Source organism: Crotalus tigris, unplaced genomic scaffold (assembly GCF_016545835.1).
Source record: "Crotalus tigris isolate CLP2741 ecotype Arizona unplaced genomic scaffold, ASM1654583v1 scf7180000017841.2860490, whole genome shotgun sequence".
NCBI classification, from domain to species: Eukaryota; Metazoa; Chordata; class Lepidosauria; order Squamata; family Viperidae; genus Crotalus; species Crotalus tigris.
In genome coordinates, this window is record NW_024096667.1 from 1,873,118 (window position 1) to 1,893,481 (window position 20,364).

Sequence of the window (20,364 nt, forward strand, 5' to 3'; positions counted from 1 at the left end):
ACCAGAGGACATCAATTGGCACGGTGTTCGACATGGGAAGTCTCTACTGTGAAGTTCCCATCCTTATGCCTGCCAACCTAATTATCTTACAGGCAAGAAAACAATTTGAGCCTCTAATCCTGATTTTTAGAATGTGGGTGATGGGAGTCATTCAGGAAAGTTAGTCCTGCACTATTATAAAGGCTGATACAAACTTTAAAACATTGGCACAAAATTGCACTGAACACACAGTACCAATGTCATATGGTTTAACTGTCTAATTCCACAAGTATTCAAGTGGATTCATTTTATGTCAATTAAAATTTCTGAACTTTTGAAAGGCAAGCCCATTTAAGCACATTACAATTAATATAGCCTTGCTGTTATCTAAGAAGGATAACTGAAAATCCAGTTTTTGCAGATAGAAGCACTTGTAGGCCACTGCTATGTGACCTTCCATATTAGGCATGCTAAAGAATAACCCAAGTTAATAAGGAAAGAACAAAGGATTAGTGAGAGAAATAGAAAAGGTTTAGCAGTCCAACTGCTATGCATCGGAACATAATCAATGTCTGCTCCAGAATTCTATGTCATCTTCTTCAGGTCAAACTTGACTCCTGATAATTTCATACACATAACCACATAGGTTTTATTTTAGCAGTAAAATGAACTTGATTTGGCAATCTTTTCCTCCAGGATATTTCTTTTTTAAAATTTTAACAGTCTAGTCTATAATCCTAACATTACCTCATGGTCTCCCATCCAGATACAAATCAGATCTTCCATTAATTTTCAAGATCAACCAAAGTCAGGTAGGTGCTACCATTGTTGCAGTATTATACTTTCATGGCAAATGAGAACAATTTGAAAGGCAGTTTAAAATCCTCTGTCCTTGGTATTACAATAAAATGCCTTCTCCTCATGTCACATTAGGCAAAAAATTATAATCTTAGTCCATTCAACTAAAAATGTCTTACATCCTTTCTCATAATCAGCAGCTTGCAGCTGAACAGACTTAAAAGGTTCTTTGCAGAACATTTTTAATCACTGTTGACTAATGAATATCCAGCCCTCATGAATCTAGCCCTAAAGCCAACAGCTGTTGCTTCAGAAATATTTCTTATGCAATCCATGTGACAGTTTTATTTATTGGTAAATAGAAAAGTAAGCCAGTGATAAAATGTTAACTCACAATAGAAACTAAATAAATATAAATAAATGACTCCATTCTTAGAACTATTCAAGGCTGTTATTGAGGTAGATGAATATCCTATTATGGTAAAGAACAGAAACACAATAGATATTATTGGAGTGATCCTTTTTATTATATATAAAAAGACTGTGCAGATTTGCAGAATATGGAGTTCTTTCCATTGATGCAAATATAGCTCAGATATAGCCAGCCAGCCATGGTGGTGGCCTGAAAACTGATTTAGAAGTCCACAAGACTTGAGCAAGGAGGGCCTCTATGCCTGCCCTTATAGTGATGTAGTTAGACCTTCCTTGAGAACAATAGGGCAGGCTTTACTGAGGAAGAAAAAAAACAGTGACTACATTACAAGGTGGCTGCCACTGTAATTGTCAATAGTATCTCAAAACAGATTTTGAGGAAAAACTTACAATGGCAGTTAGCAGTTGCTAAAATTAAGGGCGTAAGCAAGGGCAGGACCAAGAAAGCTGATTGATAATGCATGATTGAGCTACAGTGTGACAGCCAAATTTACAGTTCGTATCATAGTAGAGAAATAACAGTTTATTATGAAGGTCCCAACAAGATCTCTCCAGAATGATGTAGATCTACTGTTTGCTCAATTGGAATCAGGAAAAAAGTGAAGTCCATATGATGGGATTTAAATTGATGGTGTCTAGCTAAAAGAATACTTCTAGCATTACGTGTGAAACTCTCTAAAAACATTAATTTAGTGTACTGAAGAATTGATGTAGGGGTTGTAAGGCGCTTCTCAATCTAGAAAACAAACAGAAATGGAATAATAGAAGTTAATAATGTGAACCTTTCTCGTTCTGTGATCATGCACATGCAAGAAAAGGGCTATAAGTGGATCTCTCTCTTTAATGTAATTGTGAACATTGTTCTTGTGAGTTTTCAACCTCCTTAAAATGACTATCCAGGCAACCAGACTCCATTCACACTGAGATTTTTAATAGAATTCAGCCTGGCCTGAAAATAGGTTTTTTTTTTTTTTTTAGATGTTCATCACAAAAAACCTGGAACAGAGAGCATATCTAGTAATATTAAGCAAGCAGAATGCAGAGGTTCATGACCTTAAAGCTGTATGTGTAACACATTGAGATATAATACATAAAGTAGGACATTTTTCTCCCTTGTTTCCTATGAATTTTCTATAAGTTGAGGTCATCCCATGAATAAAAACAAGAAGTGTCAAGCCAAAATACTGTATGCATTCAAAATTAGCAAAATATTTAGTTAGGACATCTTTTTAAAAAGCATGGGACAGCTTTGGGGAAGCTAAGACTATATAAACTTATACTCATGATGGCTTAATAGAACATTCAAGGTAGCATCCCATTGAAAAGGAGACCCTTGAGACAAGAATAGGATCAGGATAGCAATTTGCCCTTTGTACAAGAACAGCCAAGTATACTGTAAGGGAAGAAAATATATGCCACTTGACCTTATAAAGACAGACATTTCTAAGGCTGTCATACTGAGACCAATAAAGTGTTGTTCAGTCCCTATTCTGCTCCTATGTCTTGAATAATTAATAATTGATAAAAATTAGGAGGAGACTTTCATCTTCCTACTTTTTGAAATATACAACAGCTTTTCTGAACCTGATCTATGCCTCATATTTGTCTAACCAAGTTATGCAATCCCTTAATAGAAAAGAGTTTTCTGTAATATGTACTGAATTTAAGGTCTAGGCCAGTATATTGATAGGCAACACACTGATTCAGTTGGTCAGTGTTGTTTCTAACAATTATTCCAAAAAAGGCAATGTTTGACAAAATGGCATATTATACATTCAAAAGCAGACTTGCATTCAGGAGGGAGGTAGTTTGCCTAGCTCTGTGGAAGTCATCTTACCTCCAAAAGGCAATGTCCATGAATCATGGTACAGAAGAAGGAGACTTATGAAATAGTGCAATTATTCATTCCCGTGACATTATTGATTCCCTGCTAAGAAGACACTTAGCAGAACAAATGAGTCATTGTTGTCCTCAGAACCAGCTCTTAATATTTCTAAATCTCAAACAAATAGTACTAGATTTGTTAGTTATTTCAAAATCAATAGACATAGCTTCATAATAGCAGAAAATTAGTTTATCAATAGGAATTGACCAATGCATAACTCTAGAGTCACCATTATGGAGATAAAAATCAAAATAAAATCTTAAATAATGATAAGTGGTGGGTTTGTTTTGGCATTTTATACAAAAGAAGAGTGATTCTCTTTTAACTGGGCATAAACATTTTTGTTTTGAATAAAAAAGGTCAAATTTCTGGCCAGTTACATAACTCAAACATTTTCAATTAGAATGAAAAATGATTCAGTGACCCAGCCTATTTTTATTACTGTACATAAATTCTCCAAACTGCCAACATTTGTACTGGCAATAGTTAATATAAACTATCCATCTCCAATATCTCATGGTCCAGAGAAGATAGATCCTGAGGCTGTGAAAAAAATTCCCCCCACCCACCCAGACATCCAGCAGTATCAATTATTTGGGAAAGGATAAAATGTTGCCATCATTGTTCTCACTTGACCTCATTTTAAACTGAAAATCAGTTGCATTTAAACCAACAAGGCATCACCCACAAAGTAAAAACATGAATAAAACCATTATTCCTTTGCAAGTCTTCAATAAGATTGTTATTACAATATCAGGAAACAAATATATGCTTGATATATCTGTGGCTGGACTACCACTTTCAGTTGAACATCAGGATGACTCACATAGGTTTCCAGATATAATGGACTCAAATCCAAAAGTGCCTTGCAAGAACAGCTCTGCTTACTTTAAGTAAGTGATCTTCTATTTTCACATATTTACCTCTTCAGTAAGAATACCTTCATTTTTCTGAGATCTGTTAATATCTCCTATGCAGCTCCAGGACAGGCTCCAGATTGTTAGGAGTTCACATGTAGCTCTACTTCTCCGTGCCATCTAAATCAATCTGAGTGCTGTCAAAGTTGACTATGAGTTTATTTATTAAAGGGGCATATGCAGAGAAGTTAAAAAAACTCAAGGTGGCAGCCACAACTACAGGATCAAAACATGGCCCCACTTAAATGTGACTAAATGCAGAGTTGGGACCATCATCTTGATCTATTCATGGATGCCCGTGCAATAAATTATAACTCAAGTCTGATAACATAGGACCTTATTAATCAGTTGGAAGTATCAATTATGACCTCTCTCAAGCAGCAATGTGCTAGCAAAAGCCTATATGACTTAGAGTAAAGCAGTATTGATGGATTCAGAATATAGAATAACAGAGTTGGATGGGACCTTGGAGGTCTTCTAGTCCAACCCCCTGCTCAGGCAGGAAGCCCTATACCATTTCAGACAAATGGTTGTCCAATGTTTCTTTTGAAACCAATTCAGAGAGTGCAGTTCAGTTCCAAATGCAACAGCCAAGATTTTGATTATGAAGCCTCACTGAGAATTTATTGGTGTTAGTTTCAATAATTTAAACTTTACAATATATTGTTTTCAAGCTCAGTTCTGATTGTGATTTTGGCTTCTAAATTTTTCATTGTTTGAGAACTTAGAAAATGCCCTTTTCCCTGTCGTGGCTTTGGAACTTCTGTCTCAAGGAAGTTATTTGTTTTTTCTTGGGACATTTTTAAAATTATGAGTTTTTTTTAAATATTGGAAGTATATTGTATGTGGGCACTACAGATAGGTTTTAAACCTGCTGTTTTAACTGAATAAATGTATTTTGTTGTTGTTGTTGTTTTCCTACATTTATATAGTAAATCATGTGCAGTACAATCATATGCAATACAGTAAATATGATAAAGGACAACTTATAATACTTACTGTAAATTAATGATCCTTAATTCCATTCTAAAATAATAATTCCTAAAGATTTGGATGTCATTTGCCTGAGAATAAGCCTTCTTAAATTCAATGGGCTTGAATAAAATGTATAAGATTGTATTACAAATTAAATGAGTGTTATGGATATTTTGAGAAAAGCACAAATGGATGTACAGTATTCAAACTTTCCTGTGCAAATCAGTCTTGCAATAGTAATTCGTGCTTTTCTCCTCTTAGCAGACAGCATGCATGGTGTCTAGGATGATGTGAGTTTTCAGAACCTAACTTTGAAATGGATAAAACATGATTAATCTTCTCCTAGGTCACAATTAAAGACAATTTTCAAGTTTCCTTTGTTGTCCAGTGAAAACATCTGAACAAAAAGTTCCCCTTGATATATAACAATTGTTATCCTTGAAATTCAGGACACAAATCTTTAATTCTTTCCCATCTTAGTGCCTATCACATAAAAGTTCTCAAATCACAGCAGGTATAGCACATTTATTCCATTGTTTTATGTAGTTTTAACACTTTTCCTTTCTGCGAGAGTCTTGTGGTCTCATAAAACAGTAGGGCTACTTTGGAAATTGCTTAAATACAGTAACCAGAAAACTATAAAGTGTAATACTAATTGAATGACTATATTATTTTATTTATTAGAAAGTAACAGATTGCAATGTTTCCTTTTACTAAGCTTCCCTCTCAGTTCCTATCAATCCCTTCAAGGTTTTTAACACCTCTTGGAATGTATTGTGTAGTGGGCTTCAGTAGGCAAGGAGCAGACCAGCATAATTACAAAGTTATTTATTTACTCAAACTAGAACTGGAGAACTGCAGGCAATTGCCTGTAATTTATACTCTGAACCCACAGGGCCTTAACCAATCACAATACTTGAAAAACCCGCCCAAATATGAATGTTCAAAGTTTCCCTCCAAAACAGTTGGAGTTAACAGTCAGGGTCATCTAAAAGTTAGTTTCATTTTAGCTTCACAAGCACTTAGAGTTTAGTTTCACTTTAGCTGGGATTAACACAACTTTATATATATATATTCAATTGCTACAGACATTTTTTTTAAATTCACTTTCCACAAAATACATAATTTGTAGCACCTCTTTGTTTCTCCCCATGGATTCGGTCTCAGGCAATATGGTCCTCTCCTATTGTTATCTCCACAAGAACTGTTTGTTGCTTTTATGTTGCTATAAAAAAGGGTATGTTGCTTTAGATCAGAGCATATATTTCCATACTTGTTAAATCAGAGTTTTTCAACCTCAACTTTAAGATGTGTGGACTTCAATTCCCAGAATTCTCCAGTCAGCTTAAGATGTGTCGAGCTGACATCTACACATATTAAAGTTATTGAGGCTGAGAAACACAGTGTTAAATAAAAGACTTGAACCATTTAATATTTCAAATATTCCTAAAGATTAGTAAACAGATCTGTCTTCAAACCAATTCCTTGCAGAGTAATTCTCTTCTGTAAAGAAAGAAAGCTGCATTGACAATAATAATTCCAAATTAAGCAAAACAACCCTTTATGTCATCACTTTCTATATTTTCCCAAGTCATCCCACACTGATGGAATTTATTTCCCAAACTCCATTTAGAGCAAATAAAGAATACAATGTTCACTGTATCATTTTCATCCTTCATCTTAATTATCATTGAGAAGAGTACAGAAATCATTATCTTTATGATGATGAACGTCCAATTAGCATTTCCCATATAAATTTCAAATCATGAAGGAGCCTGTAATGGATAATGCAAATTCCTAATGGTCTTTTTTTCCTGGCTGAAAAATTGAGGTGCTTAACAAAATGAAATTAAATCTGACTCATTTTCAAACTAGTTGAGAACTTTAATTACTTGATAACACAGGACAGTGGAAGAGAGTTGAAACTAAATCTTAAAAATGGGCCTGTTATAGAAATATTCCTTTTTCCATTATGGTGCTCATGTTTTTCCATTCATGGAGCTTAACAGTTGTCTAATGCTGTGCTCAGTAAGTTTTAAATTATTGTGAAAATGGAGTGGAAGCTATATTTTTATTAACTGCATTGTTTGGTGACTTGGGAAATTATTATAAATAAACATTCTGTTTACTCATCTCTATAGCAGTTTAATTGGATCTTATCAAGCCTAATAAAAACATAATGCCTCAAAACATCTACCTCCAGTTCTGTCTTACCATTGCTAGGCAACTAGAGGAGCAAAGGTGGCCCTTCAATATATTATCTATTGTCTCCTGGACAAATAATTGACTGGTCATCTTTCTTTCTTTCTGTACTATAAAGGCTCTTTCCATCCAGAAAAAGGGATGGTGCTGCCATGTGAATCATATTTTTGTAACCCACAGGCCTGTAAGTAAGTAGGTCTGCTCCTGAGGGAAAGTTACAAACTAAGCTGACACAAAATGTGGGTGAGCAACTATTGCACCATGGTCTATGGAGATTCTCAGTTATCCAGGCCATGGCTGTACCAAAGATGCTTTTTCAAGAGGCAACTGGACTTTCTTGAAAAAGCACCTTTGGGATATTGTATTATGGATTAACCCTTTTCCTTATGCTAACCCTGAACTGAAATTTCTATTGCCAGACATGCTATCTGAGATAAAATAAAAATGTATTATTCAGTTGTTTCATTTATAAATCAGCTTTGGCATGAGACATTATTCTCTGAATCTCAATCTATCCCTTCCATCCATATTATAGATTTTAAAAAGTTACTCACGGGTCCAAATTCATGGATAATTAAATCAATCAACACAATGGAATTGATGAAAGGAAAGCAATCATACATAGGCAACACAAAGGTTCCGGATCTTACTTTTTGTTAGCTTGCAGTGCCACATGCACAGCATACCATCCACCCATATTATACCTTTCAAAAAGTTGTACAGAAGAATTTTGATTACTTGTATTCAGAGTTGTGGGAGTGACCCAAAACAGACCATCTATGGTATTTTCAAAAACACAATGTGTTTTTCATGCTTCTTCCATATCACATCTAGACTTGCCCAACTTCACAAAATTGTTTAAAAATAATGTTGTGAAATCATAAAAAATACAACCATGCTCTGAAGACAGGCAGACAGATTATATACTTTGACTGGGAATTTTAACAAAATGATAGAAATATATCTCCTAATCTGCTGGTTGAAGCCCCAAGATGGTGTATCCCCCTCAAAGGCTTGCCACACAGTGATTTCAAGGGTCTTCTGTGTGGAAAGTGGTCCGCTGTTCATGCACACAGATGGAGATGCTCTTGAAATGATTGACTGGGCTTATGGATGATGTATCAAAGGACACTCTGGTTGCTTCATAAAACATCAATATGTCCTACATCTCTCTCTCTCTCTCTCTCTCTCTCTCTCTCTCTCTCTCTCTCTCTCTCTCTCTCTCTCTCAATTTATTCATGGCAAAGTAATATAAGATTTAAATCTACATCTTTGCATATTATAGTCAAATTCATTAAATTCTTAATAAGTTTTTTAACAGAAAAATAAATCCAACACTGAATTTGGGGACTCATAAAACAGACAAATGTTGAAAGCTACCTCTTAAAAAACATAAAGAGTATAAAATATTCACTTAGAGAGTATTTATTGAGAAAGCAACAAAAGGTGATTTTATAGATCCATAAATCCAAATGTGCTCCTAAAAATCTACCCTGAATATATGCCAAAATAGGATTTTTTTATCATGAATACATAAACTTACCATCAAAATTCCTTATTAAAAAAAAGTGAAGGAGCTTATTAATGTATAGGTATCCATGGGCAAAGTATCTGAATTCTAAGTTAAATACATTTAGTTGTTGTTAGTGATGGAGACATTTCTTCCAGCACTGGGATAGTTATGTGAGAAAGGTTGTCTTTAGCAAACTGTCATGGACTTCCAAAGGTGTTCTTCCAAAAGGCAACTTCAGTTCTGAAGAAAACCGAAGAAGCTTCTTGAATGAGAAGCAAAACATTTTCAAGGGAAAAAAAGGAGAAAGTCCAGTTGGAAAAGCAACTTTGGACAATCGTGACCTGGATGATTGAGAGTTTCCATAAACATTTGTCAGGGAGTTCACTGAGAGTGAAAAGCATAGCTTTAATATATATGCCTGTTCTATAAACATCCACAAAAATAGATGCGCCTCTGGCAAAACAGGTTTGTGTAGTATAAGGCAGTGGTCCCCAACCATTCCTGCTTGGCAGCCCAGAGGGGGTACAAGAGGGATGGTTCCGTGTGAATGGTAGGTGGAGTTTTGCCTGTGAGGATGAATGCCTGCCACTCACTCAAGTGGAGTTGTGTGCACGCTTGCCCATTGCTCACGTGGCTGGGTTCCAAATGGGCCATGGACCACTAGTAGGCCATGGCCCAGGGATTGGGGATCCCTGGTGTAAGATGTATGAGGAACTGTCAGCTGTAGTGGGATTTCTAGGCATTGTTACTGATATGACATATTCCAAAACCTTGTCCAAAGAGCAGCTTACAGGTAGCACTTTTGAGCTCTTCACTTGAAAAGCTAAGTATACAGCTAACATCCTTGATATAAAGGGGAAGAAGACCGCCTCTAAATCCTTACCCAAGAGAAACAGAAAGATATTTGTACACAAAGCGATACAGAAAGCATAAAGTCCTTCTGACCAGCAGTAGCTGAGTAAAAATGTCTGTTTTCATTCTGAAAGAGAATGAGCAATCTGTATATTTTCAAGAAAATAAAGATAATTTATTATTCCTGCAGAGCAAGTGAAAATTATTGTCTGATTACACTAAGTCTCCCCACACAAGTATTTTACAATGTCACTACAGGGCTTCATTAGTTCCAAATTATTTATTTTAGACATTTCATTTATTTATTTCATGTGCCTCTGTCATTTCTGTTCAATCAAGCAGTTAAAGTGGCTAACAAAATTAAAATGCAGAATAGAAAATTGAAAATATGCATTAAAATAGCACATTAAAACTAATGCAAAAAATGTTCTAAAGCCCAGAATGACTGGGACCAAGTGACAAGGGAATGCATTCCATAGATTGGGATACAAGAAAAGACCGCTTATGAAAGCCAAATTATATATATATATTGGTTATTCGGGTTTTCTCCCACGTCAAATTGGAAGTGTCTTGGCGACGTTTCAACGAAGTCCCATTCATCATCTTCAGGCTGGTGTTTTCGGCTTCTTGCTCCTAGAATGGACTTCATCAAAACATCGCCAAGACACTTCCAATTTGACGTGGGAGAAAACCCAAATAACCAAAGACCTACATACAAACACCCGCGAAAACCTCAGAAAACAAACACTTGAGGATCGTAAAACAAGCGGAGTCAAAGACAGTTTGCCTAATGTAGAATAACTCGGTGTGATAAGGATTAACACAATCAATGGGCCAATGACGCGCTCAAGGAGCCGGGCGCAGAGGCAGGAGGCTATATGAGCTGCCTAGCTTAGTAACTCTTTTTAACCACAGGCTTGTTTATATTAAACAGGCTGGTTTATTATATCCTGGTGTTCGTTTTTTCTTTTATCTGTTAGCATAATGCCTAGGATTTGCATTTTTAGTATTTTAAAACACACACACACACACACACACACACACACACACACACACATATATATATATATATATATATATATATATATATATATATATATATATATATATATTCAGAGAAATCTTCAGAAGGAACAGATCTTAATGTCAAAGCATCTCCATAAAGATGCTCAAATCAGCACACTAACTTCTCTTCAGAGAGCAAGTGGCAAGCAATGTGAATCTATCAGTATGGATTTCATATGATTCCTGCATCTCACATCAGTTAATAGATTACTGTCAAATTTTCTATACTTACAATTTAGAATGCTTTGTAACTAAAACTTGACAAAGGGTGGGTTGCAATAGTCAAGAACCAATATAGAGACAACTCTGTAGGAGAAGAAAAGGCTGAGCTGGAAGTTGGAGTTAAATGTGTCATTAATTTAGAGTCATTGTGTTGTGACAAAACACCTAAGTCCACCCCCCCCCCATGAATTCCCTTGACCTTTATCTAGCACCAACTTAGTTTGACCATTAATTGACTAGATTCTTGTATTAGAGATAACAATAATAAATCTTCTGGGCTTTAAACTGAATGAATGAATACTTCTGGCTATTTATGCCTGACAAACTCTTGTCAAATCTGGCTGATTAGGAAGGTTAGGGTAGCCCTAACTGAAGGAATATGCTCCTAAATACTGCCAGTTCCTTGAGAAAAAGTGTTATCTGGAATTCAATTAATTTTCTCAAACTAATGAACTTTTCATTGTGGAAGTGTAACTTCATCTCTATGATGCAGTCCCGAACCATTTTAAAGGATTCAAATTGTTCTGTCCTATTTTTCTTATGTTATTAAAAATGCAGTTCTCCAATAAGACGGTTCTTCAAACATATTTAAACACTTCTCCCTTGTCATTCAATCATTCTGTTGGTGAGATCTGATCAGCTCATGCCTTCTCCAATGCTCTTTCTCTAAAGCTTTGCAAGTCCTTGCTTTTTTTAAAAAAAAAAATCCTCTTTCATATGTAATTAATCAGAATAGAGCTGAAAGAGAACTTGGAGGTCTTCTAGTCCAACCCGTTGCTCAAGCAGAAAACACTGTACCATTTCAGACAAATGGTTGTCCAGTCTCTTCTTAAAAACTCCAGTGATGAAGCATCTACAAGTTCTGATGGCAATCTTTTCCACTGGTTAATTGTTCTCACTGTTAGAAAGTTTCCCCTTAGTTCCAGGTTGCTTCTCTCCTTATTTAGTTTCCATTCACTGTTTCTTGTCCTGCCTATAGGTACTTTGGTAAATAAATTGACCCCCTCCTCTTTGTGGCAACCTCTCAAATATTGGAATACTGCTCTCATGTCACCACTAGTCCAGTGGTGGGATTCAAATATGTAAACACAGAATTCTCTGTGTGGATGCCATTTCCGGAAGTCCATTCTGGGCCTGGGCAACAAAAAATTAGCTACCAGTTCTGCCGAAGTGGTGCCAACCATCCGAATCCCACCACTGTCCTAGTCCTTCTTTTCTCTAGACTAGCCAAACTCAAATCCTGTAACTATTCTTCATATATTTTAGTCTCCAGGCCTTTAATCATCTTAGTTGCTCTTCTTTGCACACCTTTTTTGTAATGTAACCAAAAATGGATGCAGTATTCCAGGTGTGGTTTTACTAAGGCTTTATAAAGTGGTCCTAATACTTCACATGATTTTGATTCTATGCCTCTGTTTATACAACCAAGGATTGTAAGAGGACAACCAAAATAAACATGTGATTTATAACAGAAGATTGGAATTTTTATTTTTATATCCTACATTTTCCTATAAAATATTATGCAATAATCTATGAAAGGACAACATGAGCAAAGGGGTTGGACTATTTGATAAAGAATGAGGTTCTTGCAAATAAATGTTTGATGCATAGGGATATACAGTACTGAGTAAAAGAGAATATGACTTTTGTAAGACAAACAATCAAAAAGTGCATGAAAAGTGCATTTCCTGTCTCTTAAAACAGGAAAGTATGTTCCAAAATATTTTAGGGTACAGGTAGTCCTTGACTTACTATGGTACTTGGAACTGGAATTTCTGTTGCTAAGCAATGCAACTGTAAAACACAACTGCATCACTTAGAGACATCAATCCCTACAGTCCCAGTTGCCATCATTAATTGAATCCAATGCAGCAGCTTCCTGCCAGTTTCCCACAACCAAAATCAATGGGGAAGCTGGCAGGAAGTTGCAAGATCCAAGCCAGCAGGTAGGTAAGAGGCTGCTGGTGGATGGGAGTGGAAAGAAGAGGAGTGTGGAGGTGCAGAGGAGGGCCTGCAGGGGGTACAAAGATGCAAGGGAGTGTGCAAGTGGCACAGTGAAAATCAGAGTGCAGGACGGTGTGAGTGGATATATGAGAAGAATGACACTATTCAGTGAGGGTGATCAAGGATGTGAGACAGGTCAGAGAGAGTGTGCAGGGTTGCAAGACGGTTCATGAAAATTTGAGGGAGTCATGGCAAGGATCAGAGAGGGCATGTGAGACTTTGTATTTGCAGCATTAGTGGAAAGGGGAGAGTGTATGGATGGGGAAGACTTACTCCAATGTGACCTTCCCTGCGGGCTTTCCCTGTGACTTTCTGGGGTGCCATATGGCAATCACATAATTGTGAAGGTGCTGGATGGCCAGAACTCCAGGGACCAGTCATAAGCTCCATTTGTTCAGCACCATCATAACCATGAATTGATGTTAAATAAAAGGTCATAGGTTGAGAACTATCTGTAATCCAGAATCTTAATCAAGGATCAGCATGAGATTAGATGCACAAGATAATGTGTATACATGCATTTGTCATGAGAAAAACAGTTGACTGAGATAATTTGATAACAGATTTAGAGTTTGCCTCAGAATGTTGGCTAAAATACACAACGTTTCTCTTGATATCTGCCAGCTTGCTTTGACACCTAGTTCCACAAGGCTTAGAATTTTGCTCATTACAGTTGTCTTGATCTATGTAAAGAAATCTTACAAACAGATCTCAGTGGCTGTTAAACTATCAGTCAGTGTTTGTTTCACCATTGATCAAAAACTGTAGAATAAACACCTTAAGGGTTGCTATATTGATCCAACAGAGCAGTGGACCTTCTGTTTCCAAATGTCAACACAATTGAATTTAAGAAGCAAATAATTGCTCCAAAATGGTAGTTATTAAAAAAGATAGTCTTCAGAAATGTAAAGAAAAATAAGAATTAAAAATGAGTTTGGGTGGAATAATAGTTAACTCGATCATCACCTTTTCAATAAGAACAGCAGAAAATATTTTGTAATACTACAATATCAAGAGCTGGGAGTTTCAAAGAAATAATAGCTAAAGATTCTTTTTTATTCATTGACATTCAATCCCTTCAACATTTGCTACACTATTTTAAAGGCTTGGTTTTTTAAAAAAATTAAAGGTGGGGAAAGTTGGACTATTTTTTTTTAATCTATGTCACTTTCATACTGTATGTATTAACGGATAAATCCATTATATCTCATCTTACATTATTTCTTAAGAATAAAAATCTATATAAAATTCATCTATATTTTATATATATATTACCATTAAATGCATTTGTATGTACTTGGAATGCTTTCAAGTCTCAAAATAGCAAAAGACTATTTGGAGGCCTGAACAGGCTGCATTCCAATCTGCACATTAGTTGTGAGAAGTAAACCAATTCAATTTGCTTCCAAATGCAGACTTAACTCAAGTGGAGGGTACATCTGTCAAGTATTTTTTTTAATTTATTCAATTGATTTATATAGCTACCCAATCAACATGTGACTCAAAGCAGCATAGACACTAAAAATAGCATATCATAACCAGAAAAAAAGTAAAATACAATACAACATAACACCAAAGCCAACTTCATCCAGCCAAAATCAAATATTTACCTTATTCAGTTTTGCCAACAAATTAAAAAAATGTATGCATCTTGTACACATTGCTCCTGAAGTATAGATCTTTTGTGAACTTTCATAATGAGTACATTTTACAAGTGTGTTTAGATATTTACTACACAATATGTACATTTTCATTGCATTTTGTTGTGCTATATTCATATACCCCCAAATGTAGGAGTTTCAACTACAGAAAACAGATATAAGCATTGGATAGAACAATGTTATCAGCTATTCCTACAAAATTCTTGATCATTTTTAGTTTTCAGTAGCATCCTGTCTAAGTGATACTTATTTTAGAGTTTTGTAGCTCTTCCTATTATAAGACTTCTCACACTCTTTTAAATTGTTTGATTTTTTTTTTAACTTTCTGTTTATGGTGTCATTTTCTTTTAATGATTTGCTTTTCCCTACATATTATCTATGGAAAAATATCACTAATGTAGTGGGAATCTGGTGGTTTGAAGAAACTGGCTTTCAAGAAGCATTTGAATACCACTTAAAGTAGTGACGTGTCTCGTGTCAGATCTGTTCACAATATCATAATCATGATGTATTTTTGTGTTGTTTTATAGGAATAGCTATTTAAGATTACGTAGAGTTATATGCTAGTTAGAGTACTTTTTCCCCCAGAAAGCAACATATAAATCCAGACTGGGGAACCAAGTACTCTCAGATATTTTATGCTCACAACATTATCACAAATCCAGGACAATCTTTAGAAGTTGAATCTTTTACTGCATTTGGTTTATGCCTAGCGCTACTTTCTTTTTCCTATCCTCTTTTGGTTTATTTTGGCCTCATGTGTAAATCAACTTTCAGTTATTGCCCACAAAAATATTGCTTTGAAGTCCTAAAGGGATAAACCAGGTCATAACCATAGCACCAATATACCGTAATTACTGTCAGATAAAAAGCATATCATTCTGCTGTTCCAATAACCAACCTGCTGTGTCCTGAATTTTTCCATACTTCACTCTGTGAAAACTTTATCAGGCACAGTAGGGAAACTCCATTAATGGTGGGAATTATATTGCTTAATGTTACCCAAGTTGTATCCAATTAGGGTTTTTTTCTTAACATCTTTTTTTTTAAGGAATCTGACCTCCACTGAAGAAACTGGTCACCTTTTAAAGCTCCAGTGACATAAGAACAAGAGATTATTGAAAAGTCACAGCCAGCAGTAAAACAGTTTTGCAATATTTTCTCACGCACACACCCTTCCCAATAGTGGATCTGCTAATTGACTATTAAAGTTATGACTGTCAATGCTTTGGGCTTTGAAGAAGATCCCTCTAAACAACCATTATGCATCAAGTGTGTTATGTAGGAAACTAATCAACTAATTCCCAGACAAATGTGCAAACATATATTATTAAGTATGTGCTAAAAATTAGAGTCCCTATAAGTCAGTCTGTAAAAGCTTTTTAAAGTTATGCAAGCTGCTGTGGAACTTTGTGTATTTCCTGGAAGGTAATAATAAATAATTAGAGTTTTCTGTATCGTATTATTGTAACCTAATGCAGGGGTCCCCAACCTGTGGGCCACGGCCCATGAGCTGCATGAGTGGCTGGCTGTGCACACATGAGTATCGTGGGTGCTCGGGGCCCCACTAGCATGAGTGTCTCCTACAAAACCATTCCCTCTTTCCCCCCTCCTTCCCCGCTGGGCCGCCAATCTGGAAAAGTTGGGGAACTCTGATCGAATGGTCCTCTGGATTTTTGTAGAAGTTAGATATAGTAAACCTGTGAGAATAAAGTAGTAATGTTTTATTTTTCCAGATTGATCCATTGTGATATCTGGCTTCATATATTCTTAGTTTAATATAAAAGCCCTGAGCAAGCACTTTGGAATTCTGGCCAAAGTCATCTGTCCCTTCTCTAGCAGCATATAGTGTCACAAAAAAAGTCAAAGAAAAAGAATAAATAGTCCCATGCACGTTTGGCTAAATTCAGCTGTTGCCAGCATGCAATATAATCCTTAAGAGGTTATTCTTCTAGGGTACTCTTAACAAAATAATAAAAAAGGGCAAGAGTGAGACTGTGTTCAATAAAAGCAGAGATTTGGGTCATGAGTAGTACAATGTTGTATAGTTGCTATATCCAGAGTTACTGCAAAATCAGCTTTTACTTTGCATATGTATGCATCAAATGCCTAAGAGCATACAAACAGTGTGATTCAAAGGTCCTAAATTGAGCTGGCGTAGACATCTTTCCTCTTTCTGAGACCTTCAACGCTCCAAATTAAAAGTGGTATCAGCAGGCTGCAGGCCTCAAGACAGTTCAGTGAATTGCTCAACAGAGATTTTTGATATATTTGGCTTTTCTCCTTTGCTAAAATGTCTCCCACCTGGCTTATCACGCTTTTAGCTTTCTGGGGAAAAAAATAAAAGGAGGTTGATATAATAAAACAGGGCCAGGGCTGGCTTCATTGTGACCGCCTGTCAAAAAAGGGGCTCATATGCACACTCTTCCATCTATGCTGCAGAAGATAATCTTTTATTTAATGCTGCTGTTGGTTATAGCAAAAGCTTTATGGTACTTTGTAGAAAGATTTTCTACAAACTCATTTTTCCCCCAGTCCTTGAAGTAACAGAACACATTTCTGCCCAGATACATCCAGGCTGAGATGTGAAATGGAGATGATAAAGCTTGGAAGGAGAGTGGCAAGTTAGGGAGATAGCAAAGAATAAGAAGAAATCAAACATTCTGGGTGTCCAGGGTGACAGCAGACTGTAGTATAATGTGCAGTAAGAAATCAATAGAATAATTGATTAGGCACTAAATGGAACATGTGATTATTGCTTCACTACAACATGGTGCAGCTTGGGCCTAATTTATAACTATAGGACATAAGTGTAACATACCATTTTTTCATTTCTATTTCAGTTTGTTATAATGTGTCTTTTTCATCCATTTTTCCCATAGTAATCCTATAGGACAGGTTGGACTGAGAAAGACTGATTAGCCCAAAGTTATCCATTGAGTGTCCATGGCAGAGGGTGGACTTAAACCTGGCTCTCTTCTCTCCTAGTCCAACAGCTTAACCACTATTCCACATATCCTGTCAACTCATGATAATGTTTGACTAGGATTTAAGAGATTTGAATTTATATTCTAATATTTAGAATTATAGATTTAGAAAGGACCATTTAGCTCATCATATTCAGCCCTTTTCTCGGTAAAGGAATCCAAATTAAAATATCCGGGGGGGGGGGGATGTCCAATGCCTCTCTGAGTAACTGGATCTCTTGCTAAACTGTTCCTATTATGAGGACCATTTTCCAATCTCAGTCAGAATCTGCTTTAAATCCATTATTCCTAAATTCTGAATGAGAAAGAACAGGTCTTCACCTTATTCTCTCTGGCATCTTTTTAAGTATTTGAAGAATTCAGGTATTCGCCCCTCTGTCATTTTTTGTCATAGGCCTTAGTTTCTAGTCCCCAATCACCTTCTTTGCCCTTCTTTGAGCCTGATGAAATTCCTCTAAATCCTTCCTAAAGTGGGTTCAAGCTATTAAATTGATATTGCAGACAAAAAGTTTCCAATATGGTCATTCCATACTTTCTTTCAGTGTACTAAATCTAACTTCTTCTAGCAAATGGTTTTTATCATCTTCCTATAACCTGCACTTTCTTGATATACAAAGGTTCCATAAAAAGGAAGTCAAAAGGTACTGATAATTGGCCAGGGCATTTAGTAATAATACATTTGTTCCATAACCTGAAAACTATTTTAGCTCCGAAGTGCAATAAAAAAAGTGAAGTGCTAATTCAGTTCACTCTTTCAAAGACTAAATATTATTGAGGGAGACACTTCTCTTCTGAGCTTACTCATTTGTGACGTATTGGGAAAGAACTAGAAGTCAAGTGTTCTCCATAACTGAATTATTCATGGCCTTCTCTACTTAGAGGGACTACTTATAGACATATCCATAATGTGCTTTTTTTCAGCAGGTTCAAGATGTGTCCTGTTTGGAATGTTTCAGGAAAAATAGAACTCAAGTCATGAATATCCAGATTCTATCCATTGGCCCTTTGATTAAATGATAGAAACATTTGTCATGGGGGAATGAAGGAAAGAAGCACATTATGAGGACTGGAAGTTATTCAGGTATTAAAAGCTACTTCAGAGGGAAAAAAATCATTTTGTTTTCCCCAACAATTTCAAATTCTGATTCAAGATAATGAGAAACATAATTTGGAATAGTTTTTAACATACAGTACTGGAGATAATAAATAAAACAATATCTCCAGGTTGATTCAATGTAGGTCAGGCACAAAAAAATCAGAAAGCAAGGTGGTTCAAATAAACATAGGTTTATTGCATGCTAATATTCTACAAGAATCTGAACTACTAAGGGTCCAAGGAAATTGGAGGTAGATAAGAGTCAATAGAATTCAAGATGGCTGGACTTAGATCTCTTGTAGGCGTGAAGGGACTTGAGACTGAAGATGTGCTTGACCCCTCCTTTGAGCTCAGCCTAGTCATCTCTACATCAAGGTTGTGCACATGAAGGCTGGGAAAAAGCTTTAGTGGGAGAAGGAATCTTTTTATTACTGGTTGGTTTTTAATGAATTTATATGTTGTTGACTTTTCTATGCATTAAATATATATGTTAAAATTTATATTACAGAATACATGATAAATACAGCAAAATATAAAATAAAATACAAAAATATAATTTTTAAAAGAGCAATTAAAGTGTTTTCCTCACTAATTAATTCCAGGGAAGCTGATAAGAATATACATGGGATCTGAGAAACAGACACATGTTTAATTTATAGTGCAAACAGTCAGTCATGGAGGCCCTTGGAGTTTGTTTCACACAGTGGACACTGCAACAGAGAATGCCTGCTTCCATACCTTAGTTAAAATGATATCACATGAATATCAACATTGAGCAAGATATCCTTCCAAAACATTAAAAGATGTTTATGTTTCAGATAATCTGATTCTGTTTCAAGAACTTGGAAATAGCTTAACAGTTAACATAAACTTCATAGTGCAAAACTGCCCCCTTTTTTAAGAACTTATTTCCAGCCAATCTATCTTTATGAATATGAGTAAGGTGCTTTTAAGGAATTCTGGTGCAGACTATTATTTAGCAAACCTTTTTATCATAATTGTCAGATAACTCAAGATCTGGAATGAAGAACTTGAATGCTTAATGTGATGTTACATAGAATGAGTAAAATAAGCCTTCAAAAACATTGAAAAATGTATGCCATTTCAAATTATAAATATCAAAAAAGAAGAAAAAAGAACGCTGATCAATTCTCAAAAAAAATGCCCAGAACATTTATTAGTGAAAATTTATTTTTGCCCAATAGAGTTGATTGTTCTTCAATTGATCAAAAGGTAAATTCTTCAATATGGTAAATGGTAAATCACTTCTTAATCGGGTTATATATTGTTATTTCTCATTATAGAAATTTATGACATAATATTGGAAATATCTAATGGGCATTGGTCATTATCATGACATGAGCTAATGAAAGCGTTCTGGGTAAAGAATTAAATTGTCATTTTTTTTTAGCATTTCCTACATTTTCTGGAACAGAAAAATAAGAGGAAATTCACTAACAATTTGATTTTAAACAATACAGAAACTTTGCTATATGTTTAGCATATTAGAACTTAGTTTTCATCTTGTTGTCACCCATAGATTTCCAGAGGTACCATCAAAAATGTGAGCATTCCTAGAAAAAAAACAGAGTTCAACATGTATTAAGAACTATGATAGAATGTTTAAAAGTAATATAAAAAAATAAAGGTAACTATTTCAAGCGTTCTAATCCTATGATCCCAGAAGTGCGATTTCTCTTATTAAAATGTTTGCACAGAAGGATAAAGTCTTATCCATTCTAGAAAAGGAGTAAAGAATACTGTTGGTTATATACA